The 15,032-nt window shown below is 38.5% G+C and overlaps 2 protein-coding genes across 11 annotated transcripts in view; one reads left to right on the top strand and one right to left on the bottom strand.

Moving 5' to 3' along the window:
- LOC134210873 (high affinity cAMP-specific and IBMX-insensitive 3',5'-cyclic phosphodiesterase 8) overlaps positions 1-15,032 on the top strand; it is a 630,844-nt gene that overhangs the window by 402,465 nt on the left and 213,347 nt on the right. The gene's annotated exons all lie outside the window — the stretch shown is intronic.
- Positions 1-15,032, bottom strand: part of LOC134210872 (ataxin-2 homolog) — an 87,981-nt gene that overhangs the window by 46,605 nt on the left and 26,344 nt on the right. The window lies entirely within an intron of this gene.

Consider the following 15,032-nt stretch of genomic DNA (forward strand, 5'->3'; position numbering starts at 1 on the left):
TTATTCTCAGTGCTGTACGATCAGTACAAAATAGCCAGCTAATAGCTCATAGCAAATACCTTGAAGTGTAGCTGTTGATTCTCTTTCCAAATGAACTAAAGAAGGTCTTTACTTTCTTGGAAGCCTGTAAGCACATATCAAGGCGACAGTGATATACTAATGAAATGGCTCTGACCTTCTGGTTTTTGCCTTTCTCTTATACAAAGCATACGTAAAGGCTATATGTTCGCACCAAAAACGAACTTTTTATAGTATGTATAGTATGTGTCGATTTTCCTTAGTGTACTTGAACGGGCTTTTCCCTGCTCTCAATAAAGAAAGAAAGAAATGATGCCCGGAGACCTATAGTGTTATATAGGGACACGGCAGGTATTTCCGTCCATCGTCATAGGGGCTGAAACCATCGAAAGCAACATCCGTTCGCTAGAGCTCCACTATAGATACGAAGATTTGATTTGAGATTTGATACGAATGAGTTTGTCAAAAAAGTGTCTCCTTTATTGGTTTTCGAGACTATGACGAAAAGACGAAATTACCTGCCTTAACCCTACCGATCGACTCAGCTCGAAGAATTGAAGTGATGTCTGTGTGTGCGCAAAACCCGCCAAAAAAACTCACTAATTTTTTGAGCACTTATCCTTAATCGATTTGCTCGCAACAAGTTGCATTTGACACGGAATCCTTTCCAATGAATTATTGACAGTGGATGGTTTTCAACCCGCCGCTGCCAGCTTCAAGGCGCTATCGTATATGCGCAAATAGCCAGCATGAGTTAACCGCCAGAAATTCGTATGGCGAAAGACATTTAACGCGGGTTTTCTCAAAATTAGGAACTTTTCATAAAAAAAACTATTCGGTACCGGTTATGTAGGAAGGTGTCCACTACTACGCTTACCAAATATTTTTTCGATGAAGGTGCTTAATTTTGAGAAATCGAACCTTAGATGCCTTTCGTCATACTGATTTCAGAAAGTTAACTCCTAGTGTGCCGCTGTAAGTACGGTCAAAGTAGGCGAATCATTGTTTCCTATTAAAAATTGGCCATTTCGGACTATGCAAGTATTTCAATGCTGTGCTGCTGTTTAGGTTTAGGTTTAGGTGCTGTGTAATTTTAAATCATTTGACATTGAATTTTTAATTTTTCACGAATGTCTTTTTCTGAATGAACCAACGACAAAGCTTTATTTTTGTAGGAGATAAAAATGTCAAACATTTTTGCTATAATAACATCGTCTGTATCTTTTTCCGTTGTCGAGTTATATCAATTAACTTGAAAAAAAAACATGACTTCAGTAAAATTGGTAAAACTTGAGATAAAAAAATAACACATCTCCAATTTTTTGACATAATAAAGAATATGAATTTTTCTTTCGAATGCCATGCAAACATATTTTTTGGTCTGCCCTAACCGAAGATATAAACTTACGAAAAAAAATGTAATTTTGACAGAAAAACGATTATAACTTTTGATAGGACAAAGATATTGAACATATTCACCCATCAGAAGATGCATTTTTTGAGCTCTAAAAGTTACCCAAAGACGACTTTTTCGAGAAAACTAAAACAAACAAAAATTTATCAATAATATTGTTTTTGGGGTATCAGGTATCAGAACGTCGGCTCAGGAGGCAGGTTCCCCTCAATTTGGGAGATTTGTACCATCGCCTTCACTGGCCTTTCTCATCATTTACCTGACGGAAAAGGGAGTGAAAAGGGGAAAGGAAGAGGAAGTGAAGTTGGAAAGGAGAATGGAACCATTTATAGGAAAGCCAATTATGTAGACGCATTAAGCTAGGGACTAAAGAGAGGTGTCACAAAACACAGAGGACGTAACAATGGACGAACGTCAAAGACGAAACACAGAGTGCACTGTGAAAAACGCATAATGCGAATCCATATATGTGACAATCACAAAGTACATTGTAAAAATCGCATAATGCGAATCCATATAGGTGGCAATTTGTTGAAAACTAAGTAAAACAAATATTCATAACCCCATTCTTATTGAACCTCACTTTGAGATTGAACAAGAGTAGCCGAACCCGAACGTCAAGAACGAAACACAGAGTACACTGTGAAAAACGCATAATGCGAATCCATATAGGTAACATACACAAAGTACATTGTAAAAAAAATGCATAATGCGAATCCATATAGGTGACAATTTGTTGAAAACTAAGTAAAACACATATTCATAACCCCACTCTCATTTAACCTCACGTTGAGATTGAACAAGAGAAACCGAAGCCGAACGTCAAGGACGAGACACAGAGTACACTGTGAAAAACGCATAATGCGAATCCATATAGGTGACAATTTGTTGAAAACTAAGTAAAACACATATCCATAACCCCACTCTTATTTAACCTCACGTTGAAATTAAACAAGAGTAGCCAAAGACGAACGTCAAGGACTAGACACAGAGTACACTGTGAAAAACGCATAATGCGAATCCATATAGGTAACATACACAAAGTACATTGTAAAAAACGCATAATGCGCATCCATATAGGTGACAATTTGTTGAAAACTAAGTAAAATACATATCCATAACCCCACTCTTATTTAACCTCACGTTGAGATTGAACAAGAGTAGCCAAAGACGAACGTCAAGGACGAGACACACAGTACACTGTGAAAAACGCATAATGCGAATCCATAAAGGTAACATACACAAAGTACATTGTAAAAAAAACGCATAATGCGAATCCATATAGGTGACAATTTGTTGAAAAAAAAAAAAAACTAAGTAAAAAAAAACATTTTCATAACCCCACCCTTATTCAACCTCAAGGTGAGATTAAACAAGAGTAGCTGAAGCCAAACATCAAAGACGAAACACAGATTACACTTTGAAAAACGTATAATACGAATCCATATAGGTGACAAACACAAAGTACATTGTAGAAAAACGCATAATGCGAATCCATATAGGTGAAAATTTGTTGAAAAACTAAGTAAAAAACATTCATAATCCCACCCTTATTCAAACTCAAGTTGAGATTAAACAAGAGTAGCTGAAGCCGAACGTCAAAGACGAAACACAGAGTACACTGTGAAAAACGCATAATGCGAATCCATATAGGTAACATACACAAAGTACATTGTAAAAAAACGCATAATGCGAATCCATATAGGTAACATACATAATGCACATTGTAAAAAACGCATAATGCGAATCCATATAGGTGACAATTTGTTGAAAACTAATTAAAACACATATTCATAACCCTACTCTTATTTAACCTCACAATGAGGTTGAATAAGAGTGGCCGATTATCTCGGAGAAGTAAAGAGTCAACTACGCCATATCTCTGGTTAGCGCAGCGAGGGCTAAAATACTGTGAAGGGGGCCCTGGTGCTTCACAGGCTCCGTTTGCGGTTAGGTTCTTATTAGACCCCCTAACCATTCATTCGTAGGGACGGTAAGCATAAAGCCGCATCACACCGAGAATTAGGGGTCACCTGTATGGTGGACTTTTACCACTGGAACAGGCAATCCGTAATGTTATTCTTAGCCAGATAACCAGCTGCCGACACCACACGGCTATCTAGGCTGTTCGTGGAGAGAAGTTGACATTGACTTTACGTCAACTATCAATGTGGCCGAACAGCCGACAGAAAAACGATTATAACTTTTGATAGGACGAAGATATTGAGCATATTCACCCATCAAAAGATGCATTTTTTGAGCTCTAAAAGTTACCCGAAGACGACTTTTTCGAGAAAACTAAAACAAACAAAAATTTATCAATAATATTGTTTTTTGGGGTGCACCCTAATTCAATTAGGTAAAACTGCTCTAAATCAGCCAACTTAAGAGCTACAGAAAAAGCTTTTTTTGCAAAATTTATTGGAATAAGCTGCACTACAATTTTGTAGAACATAACATGTCAGTATTCCGAGAAATAAAAAAAATCTATTTTTTTTTATATGATGGGCCACTCTATTTTTTACTTACTTACTTATGGATCCTGTACACCTCCGATGGTGCAAAGGGCCGACTTGAAAGATCTCCTTCCTGAGCGTTGCCCGGCTATCGCTTTAACCTGCTGCCAGGTTAGATTTCGGTCGACTTCTTTTATTTCTTTATTGAGGCTTCGCCGCCTCTGGGTCTGCCTCTGCTGCGAAGTCCCGCTGGGTTCCAGTCTAATGCTTGTTTACAGATTTCGTTTCCGCCCCTAACGCCCCTTCCGATCCCGAATTTCTGTTGCTATCGGCCTCTGGTGACAACGACGATGGAGCTCGTTGTTTGAGATCCAGTTGTGAGGCCACCAGGCCTGAATTATATACCGCAGGTATCTGTTAATGAACACCTGCAGGCGTTGAATGTTCTCCACTGATACACACCATGTTTCGCTAGCGTATAACAGCACAGATTTCACGTTAGAGTTGAAAATTCCTATTTTGGTGCGTTCACTTATCTGCCTGTTTTTCCAGATATTTCTTAAACTCGCAAAGGCAGCCCTTGCTTTCTTGATCCGTGCGCCTATGTCGATCTTGGCCGTCTGACGCCATTTGGCTACCAAGATATTGGAAGCTTTCAACATTCTCCACTCGTTGCCCGGCTACTGTGAAACTGGAAGGAGTCACCGTGTTTACATCCAACGATTTGGTTTTGTTGACGTTGATGACTAAACTTGCCGAGGAGGAACGCTCGGCAAGGTCGTTGAGCTTACTCTGCATATCAGAGCGCCGTTGCGCGAGGAGTGCAACGTCATCAGCCAATTCGAAGTCGTTTAGGTGCTCCATGGCTATAGGCTGCCATAACAGCCCGCGGTTTGGTTCACGGTCAATCGCATCTACCAGAATCTCATCGATTACGATGAGGAACAGTAACGGTGATAGAATACATCCTTGACTCACACCAGCTACGACCCGGATAGGGTCGGACAGGACCCCATTGTGCAGCACTCTACACGAAAAGGCCTCGTACTGTGCCTCGATGTGGCCGATGATTTTCTCAGGAACGCCCTTGCGTCTCAGGGCGCCCCACATATTCTCGTGATTGAGACGGTCGAAAGCTTTTTCGTAGTCAATGAATACCAAGTAAAGGGACTCTTGGAATTCGTTGACCTGCTCCAGAATTATGCGGAACGTGACAATATGGTCCACACAGGATCTTCCGGCTTGCTGCCGCCGGAGAGTCGCATCGATCTTCTCCTGAATCCGGGCTAGGATAATTTTGCACAGAACTTTGAGAACGGTACACAGCAACATAATGCCTCGCCAGTTATCGCATACAGTCAGGTCACCCTTTTTGGGCACCTTCACTAAGATACCTTGCATCCAGTCGACCGGGAATGTTGCAGTGTCCCAGATATTACGAAATAAACGATGCAGTAGTTGAGCGGATGTCATGGGGTCAGCTTTGAGCGTCTCGGCTGATATGCGATCGACCCCTGGGGCTTTATTCGATTTCATGCTTTGGATGGCTGTTTGAATCTCTAGCAGTGATGGAGCTTCGGTATTGACGCGTGTTATACGTCGGATCCTAGGCAGATCATGCCAAGGTGGTGATGGCCTGGCTGGCACTTGAAAAAGTTGTTCGAAGTGCTCGATGCATTCATCTTCGCCCCGCTTGAGCGTCGTGAGATATCGTAGAGTAGGCGAATGTCCCCGGTTGCGGCGGCTCTCTCTCCTTCGTCGGCAAGAGAGTCTGCCCACGCTCGCTTGTCCCGTCGACATGAGCGTTTTACTACCTTCTTAAGAGCCGCGTATCGTTGACGGTCTGGTTTTCGATCGCTCTATCGCTGGTGGCGATGAAGGCATTCTTGACGGCGATCCATTGGTCTTCCACGCTGCCACCTTCCGGAATATCTGCAGCACGCGTCTCCAGTTCTTCAACGAAGGACCGTTTCACTGTGGCATCTTCCAGTCGGCGTGAATCATCTTTCCTCCTGCCGACGAGTCCGCGCAATGCGCAGGCGTATTTCGCCTATGAGAAGGTGATGATCAGACGTGATATCGGCACTACGTTTATTCCGTACTTCAAGAAGGCTCACAAGAAGGTTATTATCATAAAATTCTGCGAACAGGTCTCCGTTTTCGCTCATTTCTCCGATACCATGGGGTCCCATAATGCGCTCATGGTTCGAGTTGTCGGATCCGATCTTCGCATTGAAGTCGCCCAAACAGATCTTGATATCACCCTTCGGAATTCTATCTACGACGGCATTGAGTTGACTGTAGAAGTTCTCTTTGTCTTGCAGATCGGCAGCATCGGTTGGCGCATAACATTGGATTATAGTAAGGTTTCGGACCCGTGTTCTAAATCTGGCAACGATTATCCTTTTACTTATAGGTTCCCACTTCAAAAGCGCAGAGTGTGCCTGAGCGCTTAGTAGGAAGCCAACTCCGCGATGCCGGGGAGCGTGTTCACCTCGTAAAGCAGAGTATAGCAGAACTTGTCCCGACGGCGTTCTGTGTTCTCCAAAATTTGGCCAACAGACTTCACTCAGTCCCAGGATCTCAAGCTTCATGCGGCGTGCCTCATTGGCAAGTTGTGCCAATTTACCCTGCTGGGCAAAGGTTAAAACGTTCCATGTTCCTATTCGTGTCCGTTGTTTCGCGCTAAGAGTCGTCGCCGTAAAATCAGTCCGTATTCTTTCATTATCGGATTCTCGAACAAATTAATGTTTCGGGAAAAGTAGGTTGTTGGCCCAAGGTTCCCTATCCACCGGGATGGGGCTGCCATCTTAGGTATAGCTTCCGGGGAATAGCATTTCCTACTCAGCCGCTGGATGCCAGAACAGACGCTGTTGGAGCCGCACCTTCTTGGTGGACAGACGCTCGATCAGTCGGGTCAAATTTGTTTAAAGTCCCACCCAACACCAGGACTAGGCTAGTGTGCTTTGAGCGGCACACGGTCGCTTTGATAGGGCCTGCTTGGGGACACATGCAGCTTTTTATAGAAGTTGAAAAGAGCCCACTGTCGAACCCCACCACATCCTAGGCAGACCCCACAGGACGCACCCTCTCACACTCACAGAATAAAATCTAAAGAACAAACGAAAAAAAACTAATTACAATCACGTACAAAATCACTTAAATCACTGTAATTAAAGTCAACACACTCGACAAACTGAACTTTACTCAAACTCTTTAATATAAATTTTTAGAACTCGCAAAACTTCTAAATGCCAGCCGTACTTCTTCTTCTTCTTCTTCTTATTGGCATAACATCCCCACACTGGGACAGAGCCGCCTCGCAGCTTAGTGTTCATTAAGCACTTCCACAGTTATTAACTGCGAGGTTTCTTAGCCAGATTACCATTTTTGCATTCGTATATCATGAGGCTAGCACGATGATACTTTTATGCCCAGGGAAGTCGAGACAATTTCCAATCCGAAAGTTGTCTAGACCGGCACCGGGAATCGAACCTAGCCACTCTAATCATGGTCTTGCTTTGTAGCTGCGCGTCTTACCGCACGGATAAGGAGGCCAGCCGTTAAGGAAGCGAAATGAACGAGTTTGAGTTTGTTCTTGAACAAGAAACCTTCTACAACAATTAACCCATTTAAATTTCAAATGCCGACACAGAGTTCGCGCCTTCGAAAACATCGAGCTAACTTTGCTACATAGAACATTACAAAGTATCGTTGCCATATTGAATATAATCGAGACATAACCATGTCGACGAATTGCTTTCTCGTTGACTCGTATCGAATTTAATTTGAATTTGAACATTATTTTATTTAAAAAGAAAAAAGCTACAAATATTAAATTCAACTAAAACAGACGACACGTAAAAACTATCAGACTACGAAGATTTACGTAAATTTAAAACGGTAAAAAAACGTAAAACGTTACAAGATAAGTGTTCGTTGAATGTACATTGTAGTAATTTTTGTTTAAAAGATGCAGGTTTTATAACAAGCTCTGCTTGTTTTCCCTGCCAGAACAGATAGCTCCGATGCTCACCACATAGTGTCGCATCTAATAATTTCAAACGTACAGTTGGAACGCTCTTGAGAAAATTATATTGAATTGTGGTCTATTTTTATTTGGAAATTTCGCTGATTTTGCGATAGTATCCTACACAACACTTTTTTGTTTTCGATTATATTTATTTAAAAAAAATCGGTAAATATCGGTAAAAAGATAGTCCAGATTAATTTTGGAAAACTAAGTCTGCATAGTGACATTTTGCGCAAAGTTTGCATGTCCCTAAAGTTTCAATGAACTTTGAAAGGGTGCTGAAACATTTGCTTGAATTGGCGCAAAATACCTTTAAATAGAGACGAGAAGTGATGTTCAAATGAACTAATACCTTCGGAGGATACACAGAATACGAGCCTACATTGAATGTGCGGTTTGAAGCTAAATCGATCTTCTGAACCACATTATTAGCGCCCGTTTTACCTACACTTACCTCCTTATATCCTTATAGTTCTTATATTTCTTTTGAAGGCCGCCTTAAATGCGACATTTTGAAACAAGCCTCTTTCATTACATTTTCCATATATATGGACAAATGGGAGCACAAACACATCATATTGTTAGTATTTTAACGTTAATGAACTCAAAACATGCAGGTGACTTTAACTGCTTTTTATTTTTATTGCCATAACAATCCATATCATGAGACTAAAATGATAATAATGTTATGCCCACGAAAGTCAATAAAATTTTCTAGACCCGACCGGGAATCGAACCCATCCAACTTTAGCATGGTCTTGCTTTGTAGCACGACGAATCAACGCTTCAGGGACTTCAATGTCGATGAAAATTCATGAGCGATGAACCTCTCTATTTTCTAACCAAAATAATATGAGGCAAAGAATCATTAATTATAATTTTAGGAAAATGTTAAGTATTTTTCTTTTTGGGAATCTAATATCTGTGCTGCTTAGTACTGTATCATATTTATGAGTACTAAATGCTTTTCATCATTCACCAAAACATCAGTAATTTATGAATAATATAAGCATTTTGCGATGATGAACGATGTCGAGAGCCTCTTTCTTCTCTTTCTGTACGGCGTGAGCGGTGCAACTCCTGTTTGCGTCACCTAAGCCAATCGCGACCAAGATCTGCGATACCAGCAGACAAACAACGATCAGTGTCGTCGGTAGAAAAGTTATCGAGACGCTAATTTTTGCGCTGGGTAGATATTTCAGCAAATTTGTCATGACAATTGTCAATACCTGAATGAAAGAAGCCACAGATTTCGACAAATGTGTGACCGAAAGTGAAAGTGATGTTTTATGGCGATTATGGTGGCTTACTGCATGATGCTCCCGCAGATGAAATTTCCATAATTTCGCGAATGGCACGTACCTATGCGTGTATACAGACGAAGTTGTTGTCGAATATTCATGGTCGCGGCGTGGCTAAAATTTCTTTTGTGGCGGACGGTGATCTCGCCATTTGTTGATATTGTTGTAGTTATTTTTCGCTGTATGTATACCTTCGGAGCCACTTGCTAAAATAAACAAAACGACTGCTTTCTTTTCACCTGTGACGATTTGTTCAGCGGCTTGGGCTGATTCGTACACAAGCAGGATGCCGTGTCGGATTACGTATCCTGTCCCGGATGAGGCAACCCGGTAGTGCTTGTTTACAAATAAAAATTAAAATCCTGATATTTTTGCCTTTCTCGTATAATAAATCTGTACCGAAAGGCTATAGGATTACTCCAAAAAAAAACTTTTGATAGAAGGCCCGGAGACCCATAATGTTATATACCGATCGACTCAGTTCGACGAACCGAGGTGATGTCTGTATGTGTGTGTATATGTGTATGTGTACAAATTTTGTAGATACACTTTTTGGAGCTTAGCATTACCCGATTAGTTACAAGTTGGATTCGACGAGGAATGCGGTTCCATTGTTTGCTATTGAAAATTGGCCCGATCGAACATTCCATTTCGGAATTATTGAAAAATCATTGTTTTTCCCAAGGATTCTCCTCTGAATTTTTTTCCAAAATCGAAAAAAAAATTTCAGTAATGGTTGCAATGCGTATTAATTAATGCAAAAACATGCAAAATGTTACAAAACATCCGATCTATTCCCATAAAGCACTTTTTGACCTTTCTAATGATTTTTTTCAATAAATTTATTGGTGGATTAATCTGGATTTTTAAATTCATGAATGCATGAATTGTACGAAATTGTATTGAGTATTGTTCCGATCATCTACTACTTTCCGATCATCCAGTACTTTGGGTTCGTTCATTCGCTGAATCGCATTATCTGGGATGGCTAGGATATCAATCTGAGAGGCTCCAGCTTGATGGAATACTTGAGAAGTACCGATCATGCTTTATTGACCACAGGCAATCGCTCCCCTTTTATGGTATCATAACTATTTGCTCCACGAGAATCAGTCACGAATTTGAATAATTGTCATGTGTCAGAATCTTTATCTAATCATCGCTACATCTACTTAGATCACTTGAATATTATTTTGCAGATCTGACGTTTCAGAAATCGTTCTTCACTCAACTAGGACTTCTATACAGAGTTGCTCTCTGCTGTGTTTCATGGATATCTGCCATCCATTGAATCTCCTCTTCAAGTGAATTCAGTCAATACTTCACACCTTAGTTTGATTTTCCCAGTGACCTTCAGTCGTAAATAATAGCGTTTTTAAACGTCGGCGACGAAAAAAAAACGCTATTATTCACGACTGAAAGCCACTCAGAGAATTCAACTACAAAATTCACAGTCGAAATCCAACTAGACCTGTGCGCCGAAGTATTCATGAACGGCGGCGGCGTAAGGGCATTTTTACACCGGCGGCGTCACGCCGTAAGCAATGTTCGGCGGCGGCGGCGGCGGCGTGAAACGGCGTGAAGAACTTTGAGCAGAAAAAAATGTACGCGGCAAGGCATATGAGAGGCATTCCACGGGGCATGTCAGTCGATCCTGAGCGACCATTTCGAAAATATTTGAAACTCTGCACAGTTTTTCAATTTCATCTAAATCGTCATTTTTCGATATCAAATCTTCATATTGAGTCACGACTAACTTTTCAAAAGGGTGTATGTGAAAATGGTTCAAAAATATTTAAAAAGCTGCACAGCAAAAACGGAATGTTCGATTGTTATGATTTTTTCAGCAAAGTTAGACAACTAAATGGTGATTCTTGCACAGTAAAAAAAAATTTTTTTTTGCCTTTAAAAATATCATTTTTGTCACAAAAACTCAAATATCTCAAAACCCTATCTTTTTTCGAACGTAATTTTTTTAGGGAAAACGGTCCATTATATTAGCTATCTACCATAAAAATTTGGTGATGGTAAACTAATAAACAAAAAAGTTATGACATTTCAAACATTTCACAATTTTCACATTTAGTAAAAACAAATTTTTTTTCTGTGTAAGTTATTTCGAGAATTGCAGTTTGATGCAGATTTTATTGTTAAGGGACGTGATTTAAACAAGTTGTTTTCATGATATTTTGATTTAATTATTCATAGAATCTATAAGAAACTTAGACACGAACCAGTGTTGTGATCAAAAGTATTGATAGTGTCATAATTTTCATTGCACGTGACTGGCGAAAAATTCTTTTAATAGTGTTGAAACCTGTTGATAATAACGTTGATAGAAACATATCAGAAATGTTATTTTTAAGACAAAAGCTGCAAAATCAAAGATTTATATACACGTGTACGTCTATAGTTTACCTGCAAAAATATACCTCTTAGAGAATAGACTTTATGATCGGGAGGAAACGGGTATCTTCAACAACAACAAATGCATGATAGGTACATACCATGACAATGCTCACGAAAAAGCAAAAAATTACTACTACTAAGGTTGTTAAAGATCTTATAGTAATTTTTTCTTCAGTTAAACAAATGACACCAAACTAGTCAGTAAAAACTTAAAAGTGATTTTGTTTATTGAAATATTACGAACAACATGAGTAGCCGCTTTCTCAACTGTTGTAGGCCGTTTGATGGAAAAAAGTGTTCAAAAGAGTTACGAAATCTCACCGAAAGCACCATAGATAAACTGAAAGCGACTGGTTATGCTCCAATGTCCACATTGAATACAAATTTACGCATTTGCACGTCCTGCCGTCTAAACGTTGACAAAAGAGCAATCTGTATATCATCGGTTGAGCAGAGCGCAGGAAGTTCGAAAACGACAGCAACTGAGGAATTGCCAGGTGTATCGACAACAACTGAGGAATTACCAGAAGTATTAAGTGCTGAGAGCCTTGCCACCGTACCATCAGCGAAATCTGTTTCAACAAATCAATCGGAAGATGAGTGTATCCAAAAGGTCAACATCGAACGCTTTAACGAGGGCATAGCTGGGATAAAAGTGACTCCGATTAAATGGAGTAAGATGGACTACGTTTATTACCCGGAGAAAAATACCGTGAAATAAACGAAGCTGTACGAAGAAACCTCTTCAAATTAGGACCTGATGATGTGGAAAATACAGACTACGATGAGGTAATTATAAATATGAAGGAAAGGTTCTCGAATGCAGCCACGACAAGGAAAGAAAAATTATTGATTTTGTCGATGCTGCCAAGTTCGTGGTCTATTCAGGATGCCATTGATGAGTTCAAAACCAATAGAAATACAGTAAAAGAGGCAAAACAATTGAAGAATAACTGTCTTTCAACCAAAAATACTAGGTCTAGTACTGCATTAACAGATGAGACAAAAGAAATAGTAGTTCAATATTTTGAAGATGATGAAGTAAGTCGAGCTATGCCTGGTCAAAAAGATTATGTATCAGTAAAAAGATGGAAAGCGTCAAGCAATCCAAAAACGATTAATGATGACGACTTTGAAAGAAGCGTACACACGCTTCAAGGAAATTCACGATAATATTAAAATAGGTTTTTCCTCATTTGCAAGCCTTCGGCCAAGGCAATGTAAGCTTCTTTCCAATTCAGGAACACATAATGTGTGTGTGTGCACAACCCATGAGAATATTAATCTTATTTTACATAGTTTGAAAAGAATCAATTTAACAAAGGATATTAAAATGTTAACTGGTAGTCTTTTGTGTGAAAATACAACATCAAATTGCTATCTACGATCTTGTTCGGATTGTCCAGATTCTTCATCATTGGAAAATACTTTATTCGCTGAGTTTGAAGAAAAATATATTGATCAGTTATCATTTGAGCAATGGGTGACCACGGATAGGTGTGACATAGAAACTATTGTAAAACCTGTAGATGAGTTTGTGTCATATTTTTGCTTGAAATTAGAAAGTTTAATCCCTCACGATTTCATTAAAACAGAACAATCCAGCTTTTTAAAAAATACGAAAATACATTACAAAATGGTGAATTTTTAGTCATTTGTGATTTTTCTGAAAATTACAGCTTTGTATTGCAAGATGAAGTGCAGTCCCATCACTGGAACGTACAACAAGCTACAATTCATCCATTCGTTATTTATTTTAATGGAAGTACGCAAATTGAACACTTAAGTTTTATTATAATTTCCGAAGATTTAAGACACGATTCAGTATCCGTAAACTTGTTCATTGAAAAAATGATTAACTTTTACGCGTTGATAAGCATAAAGAAGTCAAAAGATATATTTCATGTCTGATGGAGCAGCGTCGCAGTACAAAAATCGTAAGAATTTTTCGAGCCTATGTCAATTTAAATCAATGTACGGAATTGATGCAGAATGGCATTTTTTGCTACATCACATGGCAAAGGTCCTTGTGATGCTATTGGAGGAACAATAAAGCGCATGGCCACAAGAGCAAGTTTAGCCAAAGAACGTGAGCATCCAATTAAAACTGCGAAAGAACTTTTTGATTGGGCAAATCGTAGAAAAGAAAAGATTTAACCAAATTATCATTTTGTTTTACTACTACTGAAGAGTACGAAATAAAGGCTTCAGAGCTCAGCGAGCAATTTAATAACGCGAAAACGATCCAAGGAACCGAAAAATTTCACTGTTTCATTCCATTGTCGGAAAATAAAATTAAAGCAAAACTATACTCAAACTGTGCTGATAATAATTCAAAAGTGTTCGATATTTTAAAAATTTGAATAAAATAAATAAAAATAAGTATTAATAAACTGTTTTCATGATATCATAACCCATACCAAAATTCAAACCCAAAACTCTTAGAGTTTCTATAACAACATTGTGTAACTGCCACATTTAATTTAATACTTAGGATAATATTAATTCATTTTTATTTATTTATACATATAATATTTATACATATAATATACATAATATCGTTGAATACATAAATATGGAATATCATACAAACAACTTGTTTAACTCACGCAAGGCCCTTAACAATAAAATCAGCATCAAACTGCGATTCTTGAAAAAAAAATACACGGAAATTTTTTTTTGTTTACTATATGTGAAAATTGTGAAATGTTTGAAATGTCATAACTTTTTTGTTTATTAGTTTACCATCACCAAATTTTTATGGTAGATAGCTAATATAATGGACCGTTTTCCCTAAATACGTTCGAAAAAGATAGGGTTTTGAGATATTTGAGTTTTTGTGACAAAATGATATTTTAAAGGCAAAAAAATTTTTTTTTACTGTGCGCATTTTCCTAAGAATCACCATTTAGTTGTTTAACTTTGCTGAAAAAATCATAACAATCGAACAATCCGTTTTTGCTGTGCAGCTTTTTTAATATTTTTAACCATTTTCACATACACCCTTTGGAAAAGTTAGTTGTGACTCAATATGAAGATTTGATATCGAAAAATGACGATTTAGATGAAATTGAAAAACTGTGCAAAGTTTCAACTCAATAGAAAATCATGAATTAAAAATTTTCTTAAATTTTGATGCTGTTGCTTGGAATCGCTCATGATGCTTTTAATGAATTTTAGGGTTTTTTGTATATTTGATAGCTACAGTCAGGCTGATGGGGTGAACATCCTAATATCAATAGCTGTGGAGATACAGCAAAAGGATATTGCCTCATCACAGCACATAAGTTCATTGGAAAGTAATTCGGATATAAATCCAGAAATTCGTTTTGAAATTCCTCAAGATATTCTTTAGAAAATTCGAAAAGGGAATTATAAGAAATAATTTGAAATTTCCCTAA

Source organism: Armigeres subalbatus, chromosome 2 (genome assembly GCF_024139115.2).
Source record: "Armigeres subalbatus isolate Guangzhou_Male chromosome 2, GZ_Asu_2, whole genome shotgun sequence".
Classification (NCBI taxonomy): Eukaryota; Metazoa; Arthropoda; class Insecta; order Diptera; family Culicidae; genus Armigeres; species Armigeres subalbatus.